Raw genomic sequence first — 11,860 nt, forward strand, 5'->3', positions numbered from 1 at the left:
GGTAAAATAGGCACTGTAGTAGGTACAGTGCCCTTACTCTGTGCCAGATACTGTCTTTCTTTCTTTCTCTTTCTTTTTTTCTCTTTCTTTCTTTATTTTTCTTTCTTTTTTCTTTCTTTCTTTCTTTTTTCTTTCTTTCTTTCTTTCTTTTTTCTTTCTTTCTTTTTTCTTTTTCTTTCTTTTTCTTTCTTTTTTCTTTCTTTCTTTTCCTGCTTTCTTTTTCTTTCTTTCTTTCCTTCTTTCTTTCTTTTTCTTTCTCTTTCTTTTTCTTTCTTTCTTTCTTTCTTTCTCTTTCTTTTTCTTTCTCTTTCTTTTTTTCTCTTTCTTTCTTTCTTTTTCTTTCTTTTTTCTTTCTTTCTTTCTTTTTTCTTTCTTTCTTTTTTCTTTTTCTTTCTTTTTTCTTTCTTTCTTTTCTTTCTTTTTCTTTCTTTCTTTCCTTCTTTCTTTCTTTTTCTTTTTCTTTCTCTTTCTTTTTCTTTCTTTCTTTCTTTCTCTTTCTTTTTCTTTCTCTTTCTTTCTTTCTTTTTTCTTTCTCTCTTTTTTCTTTCTTTCTTTCCTTCTTTCTTTCTTTTTCTTTCTCTTTCTTTTTCTTTCTTTCTTTCTTTCTTTCTTTCTCTTTCTTTTTCTTTCTCTTTCTTTCTTTCTTTTTTCTTTCTCTCTTTTTTCTTTCTTTCTTTCTTCTTTCTTTCTTTCTTTCTTTCTTTCTTTTTCTTTCTTTTTCTTTCTTTTTTCTTCCTTTCCTTCTTTTTTCTTTCTTTCTTTCTTTTTTCTTTCTTTCTTTTTTCTTTTTCTTTCTTTTTCTTTCTTTTTTCTTTCTTTCTTTTCTTTCTTTCTTTCCTTCTTTCTTTCTTTTTCTTTCTCTTTCTTTTTCTTTCTTTCTTTCTTTTTCTTTTTCTTTCTCTTTCTTTCTTTCTTTTTTCTTTCTCTCTTTTTTCTTTCTTTCTTTCTTCTTTCTTTCTTTCTTTCTTTTTCTTTCTTTTTCTTTCTTTTTTCTTCCTTTCTTTCTTTTTTCTTTCTTTTTTCTTTTTCTTTCTTTTTCTTTCTTTTTTCTTTCTTTCTTTTCTTTCTTTTTCTTTCTTTCTTTCCTTCTTTCTTTCTTTTTCTTTCTCTTTCTTTTTCTTTCTTTCTTTCTCTTTCTTTTTCTTTCTCTTTCTTTCTCTCTTTTTTCCTTCTTTCTTTCTTCTTTCTTTCTTTCTTTCTTTCTTTCTTTTTCTTTCTTTTTTCTTTCTTTCTTTTCTTTCTTTTTCTTTCTTTCTTTCCTTCTTTCTTTCTTTTTCTTTTTCTTTCTCTTTCTTTTTCTTTCTTTCTTTCTTTCTCTTTCTTTTTCTTTCTCTTTCTTTCTTTCTTTTTTCTTTCTCTCTTTTTTCTTTCTTTCTTCTTTCTTTCTTCTTTCTTTCTTTCTTTCTTTTTCTTTCTTTTTTAAGGCTTATGTATTTATTTTGAGAGAGAGAGCGCGCAAGCAGGTGAGGGTCAGAGAGAAGGAAAGACAGAATCCCAAGCAGGCTCTACACCATCAGTGCAGAGCCAGATGCGGGGCTGAGACTCACGAACTATGAGATGGTGACCTGGGCCGAGATCAAGAGTCAGCTGCTTCACCCACCGACTGAGTCACGTAGGTGCCCTGAGATACTGTCCTTCTTTGTATGGGTTGTCTCATTCGATCCTGGCAGCCCTTTTGTGAGGCTGGCTCACTCATCACATTTTGTTCATGTGGCACAGAGTGGTGAAATCGCCCGCCCAGGTTCCCAAGCTAACGTGTCAGAGCCAAGACCTGCACCCTTCCCACTGAGGCTCAGTCACCTATCTCCCACGGAGAGTGGGGAATGGTCACAAAGGGGGCTGGGTCACAAAGTGAGCTGCACCGTTTTAAGCTAGTTCTAAGCACACGTTCTGGGGGGAGCTGGGGGGAGACCAACCTGGTTTCTAAATCTGGCTGTTTTGTGCCAGCTTTGGGCAAACCACTTGACTTGCTGAGTCTCGGTTTGTTCATCTGTAAAATGGGGGTCACAGCAGTACCTGCTTCCTGGGGTTGTTGAGAGGATTGAATTAAGTAAGGTGGGTGAAGCATTAAGCCCAGAGGTCAAATACTAGTTGAGTGGGAATGGCCGCTTTCGTCCGTTCAGGGGCTTTTTAACCCCCACCATGGTCCACTCTCCTGCCCTCCCTGCCTTAACCTGCTTTTGGGAGAGCCTAGGGGCAGGCCTGACGCCAGGAACCTCAGTGGGAGCTGGAGGAGGCGGCCTCACTGCGGGAAGGAGATTGCGTGGGGTCCAGATACTCACAACTGCCATTGTTGAGCACCTACGTGCACCCGCTGCCTTCCGTACGTATTATTTCCTGCAGCTGCTGTGACAAATGACCACAATTTCAGTGGCTTAAAACAACACGCATCTACTCTTTACCGTTCTAGAGGCCAGAAGAGTCTGAAATCAGCTTCCCACGGCTAAAGTCAAGGTGTTGGGAGGGCTGGCTCTTTCTGGAGACTCTAGGGAAGAATCTGTTCCCTGTCTTTTCTAGCTTCTGGAGAGACCACCTGCATTTCATGGCTTGTGATGGCGCGGTGACCTCCAGAAGCTAGAAAAGGCAAGAAAACAATAGCTTCTGTTGTCCTGCCTCCTACTTCCTCCCTTGACCTTCCTGCCTCCTCTTCTAAGGACCTTTGTGATTACATTAGGGACACCTGTATTTTCCAGACCCTTAATTTAATCACACCTGCAAGGACACCACCCCACCCCTTCCCCCCCCCCCCCCGATTTTTTTTTCCATATAAGAGAACATCCACGGGGGCCAGGGATTAAGACATGAATATCTTTGTGAGTCATTGTTTAGCCTCACACTCCATGCATTCTCTGAATTCTCCCTCATCATAACTCCTTTTACAGATAAGAAAATCATCAAGGCTCAGAGAGGTGAAGTCCCTTGTCCAAGGTCATCCAGCACATGCGTTTATTCACCCGTTGCCTGTCAAGGAATTCCGGAAAGGCTTCCTGAAGGAGGTGATCTGTGAGCTGAGATCTGAAGAGTGATTTTCCCCAGTGTGTTTTAGTCAGGGGAGGGCATGGGGCTTCTCAGAAGACAGCAGGGAACTGAACAGGGGTCACTGTCAGCAAAGCCAGTGCCCGAGAGATTTCTGCTGAGAACTGCTTCGTCATCCTTAGCCAGATGCGGTAAGAGGGCCAGGAGGGAGGGGGCCACCGTGCAACAGACTCCCAGTAAAGACGCTGTTGGTACAAGTCTCAAACTTGCAGCTTGAATGTGGAATCCAGGGTGCTGGGTTTGTTTGGACTGGAGAGGAGAGCAAAGTGTTTGAAAATCTGGAGTTGAGTACCTTTAAGGAATCTAAGTTCTTGGTGAGTGGAAATACCTGTTTTGTTTTTTCTTTTTTTTTTTTTTTTTAATTTTTTTTCAACGTTTATTTATTTTTGGGACAGAGAGAGACAGAGCATGAACGGGGGAGGGGCAGAGAGAGAGGGAGACACAGAATCGGAAACAGGCTCCAGGCTCTGAGCCATCAGCCCAGAGCCTGATGCGGGGCTCGAACTCCCGGACCGCGAGATCGTGACCTGGCTGAAGTCGGACGCTTAACCGACTGCGCCACCCAGGCGCCCCTGTTTTTTCTTTTTAAGTTTATTTATTTATTTTGAGAGACAGAGAGAGCAAGAGCAGGGGAGGGGCAGAGAGAGAGAGAGAGAGAGAGAGAGAGAGAATCCCAAGTAGGCTCTGCCACGGTCAGTGCAGAGCCCGACGTGGGGCTCGAACCCACGAATCATGAGATCATGACCTGAGCTGAAATCAAGAGTCAGATGCTCAACTGACTGAGCCACCCAGGCACCCTCGAGATACCTTTAAGGAATATAAATTCTACTTCTCTTTTAAATCCCCAGATGCATTTGAATTCGGATACCCTCCCTCTTCCCAGGGGTCTTAAGACCTAGTTCTGCCTCTGTGTGGCCTTGGCCTTGGGCTACCCTTAGTTTTGTCACAGGTTGAAAGGAGACGAAGACCTCTACCTAGGGGAGGGAGAAAGACCCTTGTGGGCTGGAGGACAGGAAAAGGGGAAGGATCTTTCTCAAGATTGGATCGAGCATCCTGAGCGAATAGCCTTATTTATCATTTGCTCACTCAACAGAATACAAAGCGAGCCTTTCACCAAGCCTCAGCCTCATTGGGTAGACACCCCCATGCAAATAGCCCCCTGGTTCACACAAGGAAACTGAGGCCAGGGAGGGGAAGTACCTAGAGCAAGAAAGTACAGAGCGGGATTCGGGGGTGTCCAAGTGCCCTGCTGGAGCTCAACCGCACGGCCAGCCTCCTGTCTTAGGGCCAAAGCACCTGGGGGCTCAAGGCAGAATTTAGGATGTGCAGCAGCCTCCCATTCGTAAGTACATAGCCAGCATTTACTGAGCACTTACTATGTGCCAGGCCCTGTGCATTTTGGTCTGTGAGGTGGAGACTCACTGTCTGCATTTTGCAGATGAGAAACCAGAGGCCCAGAGAGGGGAGAGAACATTCCCAGAATTGGTCAGCTCAGTGCTTGTAGCTGTCGGCTTAGTCCGGGCATTCTTCAGGCCACTGAATTCTATCCGCTGAGTTCCATCCTGTTCTGAAACGCTTCGTGTTCGGGGTTTTCCTTGTTGAGATGGGGCTGACCCAGCCAGATGGAGCCTCGATTTGTCAGCCACGGGGCATGAGCCCCCAGGAGTTCTCCAATATCCTTCTCACCAACTTTGTGAGATTCTACAGCTTTGGTTAAGATTTGAAGATTTCCTTCACCATCAACTTGTGTAAGTGAAACTGATGGAAAAGATGCCAAAGGCAGGGGCCGGGGGAGAGGTGGTGCTAAACAGCAGGGGTGGGGGCTAAGTTTGTAAGCCGTCAGGACAGTGGCAAATCTGGTCACGTTTTAACAGTTTTTACTTCCAATGCAGATAACAAACGCTCAGCTGCTGGGGACCCCCATCACCTGGATTAGCTGGGTCAGCCCAGGAACAGTTGCATCGAGAATTATAGGGGGGGGGGGGATAAAATTCCATCTTGTCTCAGCCATTATGGGTCTCTTTCCAGAACCTTGTCTTTTGGTGGTAATAACACATCTACTTCTGGGATGCAGAGATGGTCATATGACTCAGATTTAGCCAACCAAAATGCCCTATTTGCCTGGCCACCGTAATTGATTCAGGAAAGGCCACAGGACCCAAGCCCTCTGGGAGTTTTGCTGGAAGCATTGAGCTTTGCCAGGTCCTCCAGGAGTTGTTAAGCCAGTTGGCTGTGGGCCTGGGAATAAAGCCAATATGGAGAGAAGCTGTCTGGAGATACACCCAGAGATACCACCTGGGCGCCTGGATCCAGCTATGCCTGAAGCTCAGGAACTCCTGGACTTGCAGTTTGACAAACCAATAAATTCGCCCGTTTGCATAAATTAGTGTGAGCTGATCTTCTGTTACTCGTCTCAGAGAGAACCGAAGCTGCTTTACCTGGAGAAGAATGATTAGGAACGTGAGAATGAGAGCAGGGCCACTATCTCCAAAGAGCCGAAGGGCTGCCCTGGCCTTGTATACAGATTGTGTGGTTCCAGTGGGCAGGAGGATCTGGAGCAGGATGTTGGCTCTATGAGGAAGAACTTTCCCACAGTTAGAGCTGTTCAAAGAGGACCCCGTGCCACCTGGAGGGAGAGGGTAACTTCCTGTCTCTGGGGGTACGCAAACAGAAGCAGGATGTGATGAAAGGGACCGAGGCTGGCTAGAACGGCAATCCTGTAATTGACTATGACTCCGTACCTCAGACCAGCTTCAGTGGAGAGCTGGAGAATACCATTTGCTCGCCATTTTTCATCGTAAAATATTTCAAGGGGCGCCTGAGTGAGTCAGTCGGTTAAGCGTCCGACTTCGGCTCAGGTCACGATCTCACGGTTTGTGGGTTCGAGCCCCGCGTCGGGCTCTGTGCTGACAGCTCGGGGCCTGGAGCCTCCTTCGGATTCTGTGTCTCCCTCTCACTCTGCCCTTCCCCTGCTCGTGCTCTGTCTCTCTTTGTCTATCAAACATAAATAAAGTAATAAAAAAAATTTAAAAAGATGTCAAATATTCAAGAAGATAAGACAGTAATTCAGCGATCGCCCCTGAATCCATTCTTGTGAGCTCAAGAAATAAAACTTTGCCAGGGCAGCCTTGCTCCTGATGGCAGACTCCCACCCCCACCGCCACTGTCCCCTTGTTGGTCTTTAAGCTTTTATTACATACGCACAGGCCCAAGGGACATGTAGTTCACGGGTCTCTCTTAAATCGAGGGGTGGGACTTGCCATACTTTTGGGCCCTGCAGAATTTTTTGTGATTGCCAGTGGTGGAAATAAAAGCACTTAGCCACTAAGAAAACATATATTTTCCTCCTTTCTTTCTTTCTTTTTTAATAATAGAAAAGTATTACAAAAGCAGTCCCCAAAGAATTTTTCATCTTGTGTTTATAAAAGCAACTCCATGACCCCCTCTCCACCTCCGGCGCCCCCCCCTCCCGCCGCCCCCCCCCCCCCCGTTCTGCTGTTCGGGGCTCCCTCACCCTCGGAGCTGTGGGGGCTGAGCCGGAGATAAGGTGGATCAAGGGCTCTGCTCATGCCCCGGGTTGTAATAAGTGCTCAGTTATAGCCCTAGTTGGAACTGTCATGCTTTTCAGGAACTGCTCCCCACCCCCAGCCACTCCCCTCAGTGGAGAAACTGTCCCCCTCCTCCCTCTGCACACCCCCTGGTCCCGGTGGTCGTGAAATCCTGACAGTTTCAGCCTTTGGTCGTCCCCCAGTGACAGCCTCTGGAACCAGTCTCTTGCCTTCAGTTTTAACCCCCCAACATCCGCCCTCCTTACGGTGGCCCAGACAGTTGTTCCCTTCCAGTGTGTTCCTCCCGGGCTTGCCTCCCTCCACCCCGCAACCCACCCCAAGCCTGGCTTGGCCTTTCCGTGTCCTTCCCAGCCCCATCCCTTCCTCCTCCCAGCGTCCCCACCTGCTATTCTCTCTGCACCTTTCTCTTTTTGCTCTGTCCGGGGGCTCCCTCCACACCCTTGCAGGCTCAACTCGAGAGTGGGTTCCTCCAGGGTCCGGGCGCCTGGGGGGCTCAGCTGGTTAAGCGTCCGACTTCAGCTCAGGTCATGATGTCACGGTTCGTGGGTTCGAGTCCCGCGTCGGGCTCTGTGCTGTCAGCTCGGAGCCTGGAGCCTGCTTCGGATTCTGTGTCTCCCCCTCTCTCTGCTCCTCCCCAACTTGCACGCTGTCTCTCTCAAAAACAAATAAACATTAAAAAAAAAACAAACAAAAAACAAAACAAAACAAACAAAAAAAAAACCAGTGGGCTCCTCCAGGGTGCCCTCCCGGAGCTCCTCGGGTCAAATCAGGCCTTTACTCCCTCAGCCGGGTGCCTGGACGCTTACTGTCCCATGGAATTCTGGGTGATCGCTATTTTTTATGAGTCTTTCTTGCTCGGGGTGGAGAATTTCTTGAGGGCAGGAGTGCTGTCCTCTTCAGGGTTTGGCAGATAGTTTTTGCACAGCAATGATTAAAAACAGTGCCATTTACTCTTCTAGGCTCTTTGCACCTACCAATTCATTTCAGCCTCATAAGGGCTCAGCAAGGGAAGTACTAAATCAGCCCATTTTACAGATGAGGAGGGGAGGCACGGGGAGGGTGTGTATGTTGCCTGCGGCTGCCGTAACAAATCACCACTAACCTAGTGGCTGAAAACAACACAGATTCGTTCTCTTACTGTTCTGGAGGTCAGGAGTCCAGAATCCATTTCTCTGAGCAGAGCTGGTTCTTTCTGGAGGCTCCAGGGGAGAACCCGTGTCGTTTTCTTTTCAGATTCCAGGGGCTGCCTGCGTTCCTCAGCCTGTGGCCCCTTCCTCAGTCACTGCTGCTTCGGGCTTCTATTGTCACATCTCCTTCTCCTCTTTGTCACATCTCCGGCTGCCTCTGTCTTAGACGACACTTGTGATGACATTGGGCCCTCCAGATAAGCGATTCCTCTCCCATCTCAAGATCTTTGCCTTAATCACTGCAGACCCTCTTTTGCCATCTGAGGTCACGTGCAAAGCGTTCGGGGTTTGGGGCTGTCTTTGGGGGCCACTATTCAGCCGACACAGAAGTGCCCCCAAGTTGGGGTGGGGCATGAGTTACTTGGACCCTGATGAGGCCTCGAGGCCACTGCCAGCAAGACAGGGCACAGCCGTTCCTCCCACCTCCTCCCCATCCCCACATCCCCGGTGGTCAGCAGGGCCCAGACCAGGGTCTTTGCTGAGAATTCAGTCTTTAGAATGTGCCAGGCAGTGGGTCAAACTGTTCCCATCTGTCATTGAGTCTCTACAACCATCATCCCTCATATACCCATTCTATGGATGTGCAGATTGAGACTTACCACCAGCGGCTGGTATTTCTTGAGCATCGACTGTCAACCATGGCCGCGCCCACACCCTGTGCACCATATTTCACAGGTTCATACGCTCGGGCGGTGCTCACAGGGGCCCTTTAAGGGAGGTACTGTGATCCCCATGATGGTACAGAGAGGAAACTGAGCGTAATAGTACGGCCACTAGTCACAGAACACTGAGGGCCCTTGACGGACAAGGCTGAGCTGGGCTCCAGAGCTGCAGTCTGGAGGGGAAATGGAGGGCCGGCAAGGTCTGGTCTGGGTAGACAGCCCCCAGGCCGCTCCCTGTCAGGTTCACGGAACAGCCATGCTGGAGCCGAAGGGTGTAAAGGCTCTGTCCAGCTGCCAGGCCTCGAGGGGGAGAGAATGCTGGTCCTGGGTGTGGGGTGGGGGCAAAGAGAAGGTGGTGGGAGGCAAGCAATGGGGGGCTGGGGGTAGGGAGGGCGTGCAAAGTGGGGAGTGGGGGTACAGAGCCTGGGGGGGTGGAGGAGGGAGTGGGGAAGGAGTGGGGAGTGGGGTAGAGAGGGAGGGGGAGGGGGGACTGGGGTGATGGAGGAAGGGGAGGGATTAGGAAGTGGGGAGTGGGGGAGGGGGGAGATGGGAGGTCCGGGAGGGTCGCCATAGTAACGGGAGTCCGCGCTGCTCTGAGGCTGAGCTGCCCCTGGGGAAGGAGATAAAATGTTTTCTATCGATCTTTGTCGGGAGAGTCATCAGTGATAAGCTCCTCCAGCCAAGACGGGGCTGGAGGGGCCTGGCTGGTGGGAGTGCGCATGACGGCTGCACACTCCTCCGCCCGTGGCACCCAGGGTGGCCACCAGGACTGGGGGCGGATCGGGAGGCTGGGCAGGGAGCCGCATTCATCGGCTCTGGCCCTCTGGCCCCTTGTGCCCAGTGGGACAGTTACACCTGGGCTGGGCGCGCGCGGAGTCAGGGACGGAGAGGACGAGACAGGGGCTGGGGATCTGGCTGATGTGTGGAAGGCTGTGAGGCCGTTCTCTGTGCCCGGAGGTCCAGCCGCAGGGAACTTGTCCTTTCTCTTCCCGGGAACTGGCGTCAGGTTCGTCAGGTGCCCACCTGCGGGATGGGCAGTCACGGCTGGGGAAGGACCCAGTGGCCTTCGCTGGGGACAAACGCTCCAGCCGTCTATGCTGCCGGGGCCGGGGTCAGGGCCATTGTCCAGGGCCTCCGGGGACCGGGAGCTGCTTCCCCGCAGGACGCGTACGTGCCTGTGTGCGCATGCGTGTGGGCGGCCGGGCCTCGCCGCCCCCAAGTGTACAGATATGTGCGGATCACCTGCCCCTGCCAGTCTCCGTGGGTGTCCACCTGTGTCTATGTGGTTCCTTCGGTCCACGGGTGTTAGCGCCTGCGATGCCGGGGGCTGGGCCGGGCAGGGGTGCACCGGTGACCCAGGCAGACACAACTCCTCTTCCTCTTGGGGTCGACCTTTGGGGGTGGAGAGTCAGACAAATAAAACAGAAAAGTAAATAGGGAGACTCTGGATAATTATGTGTCAGGGACTCGTAGAGGGGGCGGGAGAGTGGGGAAGCGGCTTCTTAGTTCTGTAAGGAAGTCGTGGAGAACTCAAGAAGAACATGCTTGGCCCTGCAAATAGCAAGTGCAAAGGCCCTGAGGCAGGAGTGTGCCGGGAAGCTTAGCCCCTGGGGGGCTGGAATGGGTGCGAGGGCACAGAGGGTCAGGAAGGGTTTGGGTGGCCACAGCGAGGCCTCTGGCTCTGACGCTGAGTGAGTGGGTGATCTCCCTTGAGGCCCCCACAACAATTCTAGGCCGAAGAGAACAGACGTGGGCCGGGGGCAGCAGCATGGATGCCGCCAGGCTGTGGCCGCATGAGTCCAGATGGGCATCAACAGGGCCTGGTCAGGGTGCGAGCCGGGACGGTGTGAAGAGTTACCGATCCCAAATATATTTTGAAGGTAAAATTGACAGGATTTGCAGATGTGGGAAGAGAAAGAGAGGCGTCCTGGGCACTCCAGAGTTTTGGCCTGAGCTACTGGCACTGTGTCTCTGTGGGCGTCTGACCATTGCTCTCAGGCCCCGCTGTGTGGGGACAGGTGTGTGTGTGCACAGCCCTGTCTCATCCCTGCTGTCGCCAGGGCCTGTGGGCTGGGAGCCGACAGGAGAGAGAGGAAACCAGGGAGGGAGTGGCCATGGCAGGTGCTTGAGAAACATTTATGGGTAAAAATGGGCACTTTAGGTCTGCCCCTTCTCTGGGGACCACCAGCTGGTGGCGTCTGTCGTGGAGGCCCTGAGAGGGGACACCTCCCCAAGAGCAGAGACACTGGCTCTCACCTTCCACGTCACCTCCTTCCAGAAACCAGAGAGAATCCCACTGGTCCATTCAGCTCTCAGAACGCATTCCCTTTCCTTCTCCACTCCCCCGAATCCTGTCCATCCTCCAAGAGCAGCTCAAACTCTGTTGTTTTTTTTAATTATTTTTTTTTTTTTTTTTTTTAAGAATGGGAAGATTTTATTTATTTATTTATTTTCAACGTTTATTTATTTTTGGGACAGAGAGAGACAGTGCATGAACGGGGGAGGGGCAGAGAGAGAGGGAGACACAGAATCGGAAACAGGCTCCAGGCTCTGAGCCATCAGCCCAGGGCCCGACGCGGGGCTCGAACTCACGGATCGCGAGATCGTGACCTGGCTGAAGTCGGACGCTTAACCGACTGCGCCACCCAGGCGCCCCTAATTATTTTTTTTAACGTTTATTTATTTTTGAGACAGAGAGAGACAGAGCATGAACAGGGGAGGGGCAGAGAGAGAGGGAGACACAGAATCCGAAACAGGCTCCGGGCTCTGAGCTGTCAGCACAGAGCTCGACGCGGGGCTCGAACTCACGGACCGTGAGATCATGACCTGAGCCGAAGTCGGACGCTTAACCGACCGAGCCGCCCAGGCGCCCCTCAAACTCTCGTTTTAAGGGGTCTGGTGAGACACCGGCAAGGTGGGTACTGGAGTCAGCCAGGGGGTACTTAAGTCCGCCACTTACTGCTGTGTGACCTGGGGCAAGTCACTTCACCTCTCTGAGCTGACACTTCTTCCCTGTGTAAGTAGGAGCCAAGAGCTGATAGCACCTGTCCTGTGGGGGTTGTTCAGCTGTTATCTCTGTGAGCCTCAGTTTCCTAATCTGTCAAGGAGGGCTGAGGGAAGATCAAAAGAGACACTGTCTGTGGTAGTCACTCAGTGCCCAGGTCACAGTATGCCTTTTCCCCACATTCATTCCTTTCTTCTGCCCTGGAACCCAGTCCAGTCTCCCCGTCTCCCCACTCTGCTTCTCTGGAACTCCCCACCCCCATTTCTAGGGAGCTCTCGTTAGGCCGTGACCACAGGCCCACCAGACCCACAACGTTGGTACCAGACAGGGTCTCCAAAGACCTGTAAATGGCCCTGTAAATGGCCCTGCTCGGTTACCCGGCTGGCTTTAGGAGCTGGCCAC

This window comes from Leopardus geoffroyi, chromosome E1, assembly GCF_018350155.1.
Source record: "Leopardus geoffroyi isolate Oge1 chromosome E1, O.geoffroyi_Oge1_pat1.0, whole genome shotgun sequence".
NCBI classification, from domain to species: domain Eukaryota; kingdom Metazoa; phylum Chordata; class Mammalia; order Carnivora; family Felidae; genus Leopardus; species Leopardus geoffroyi.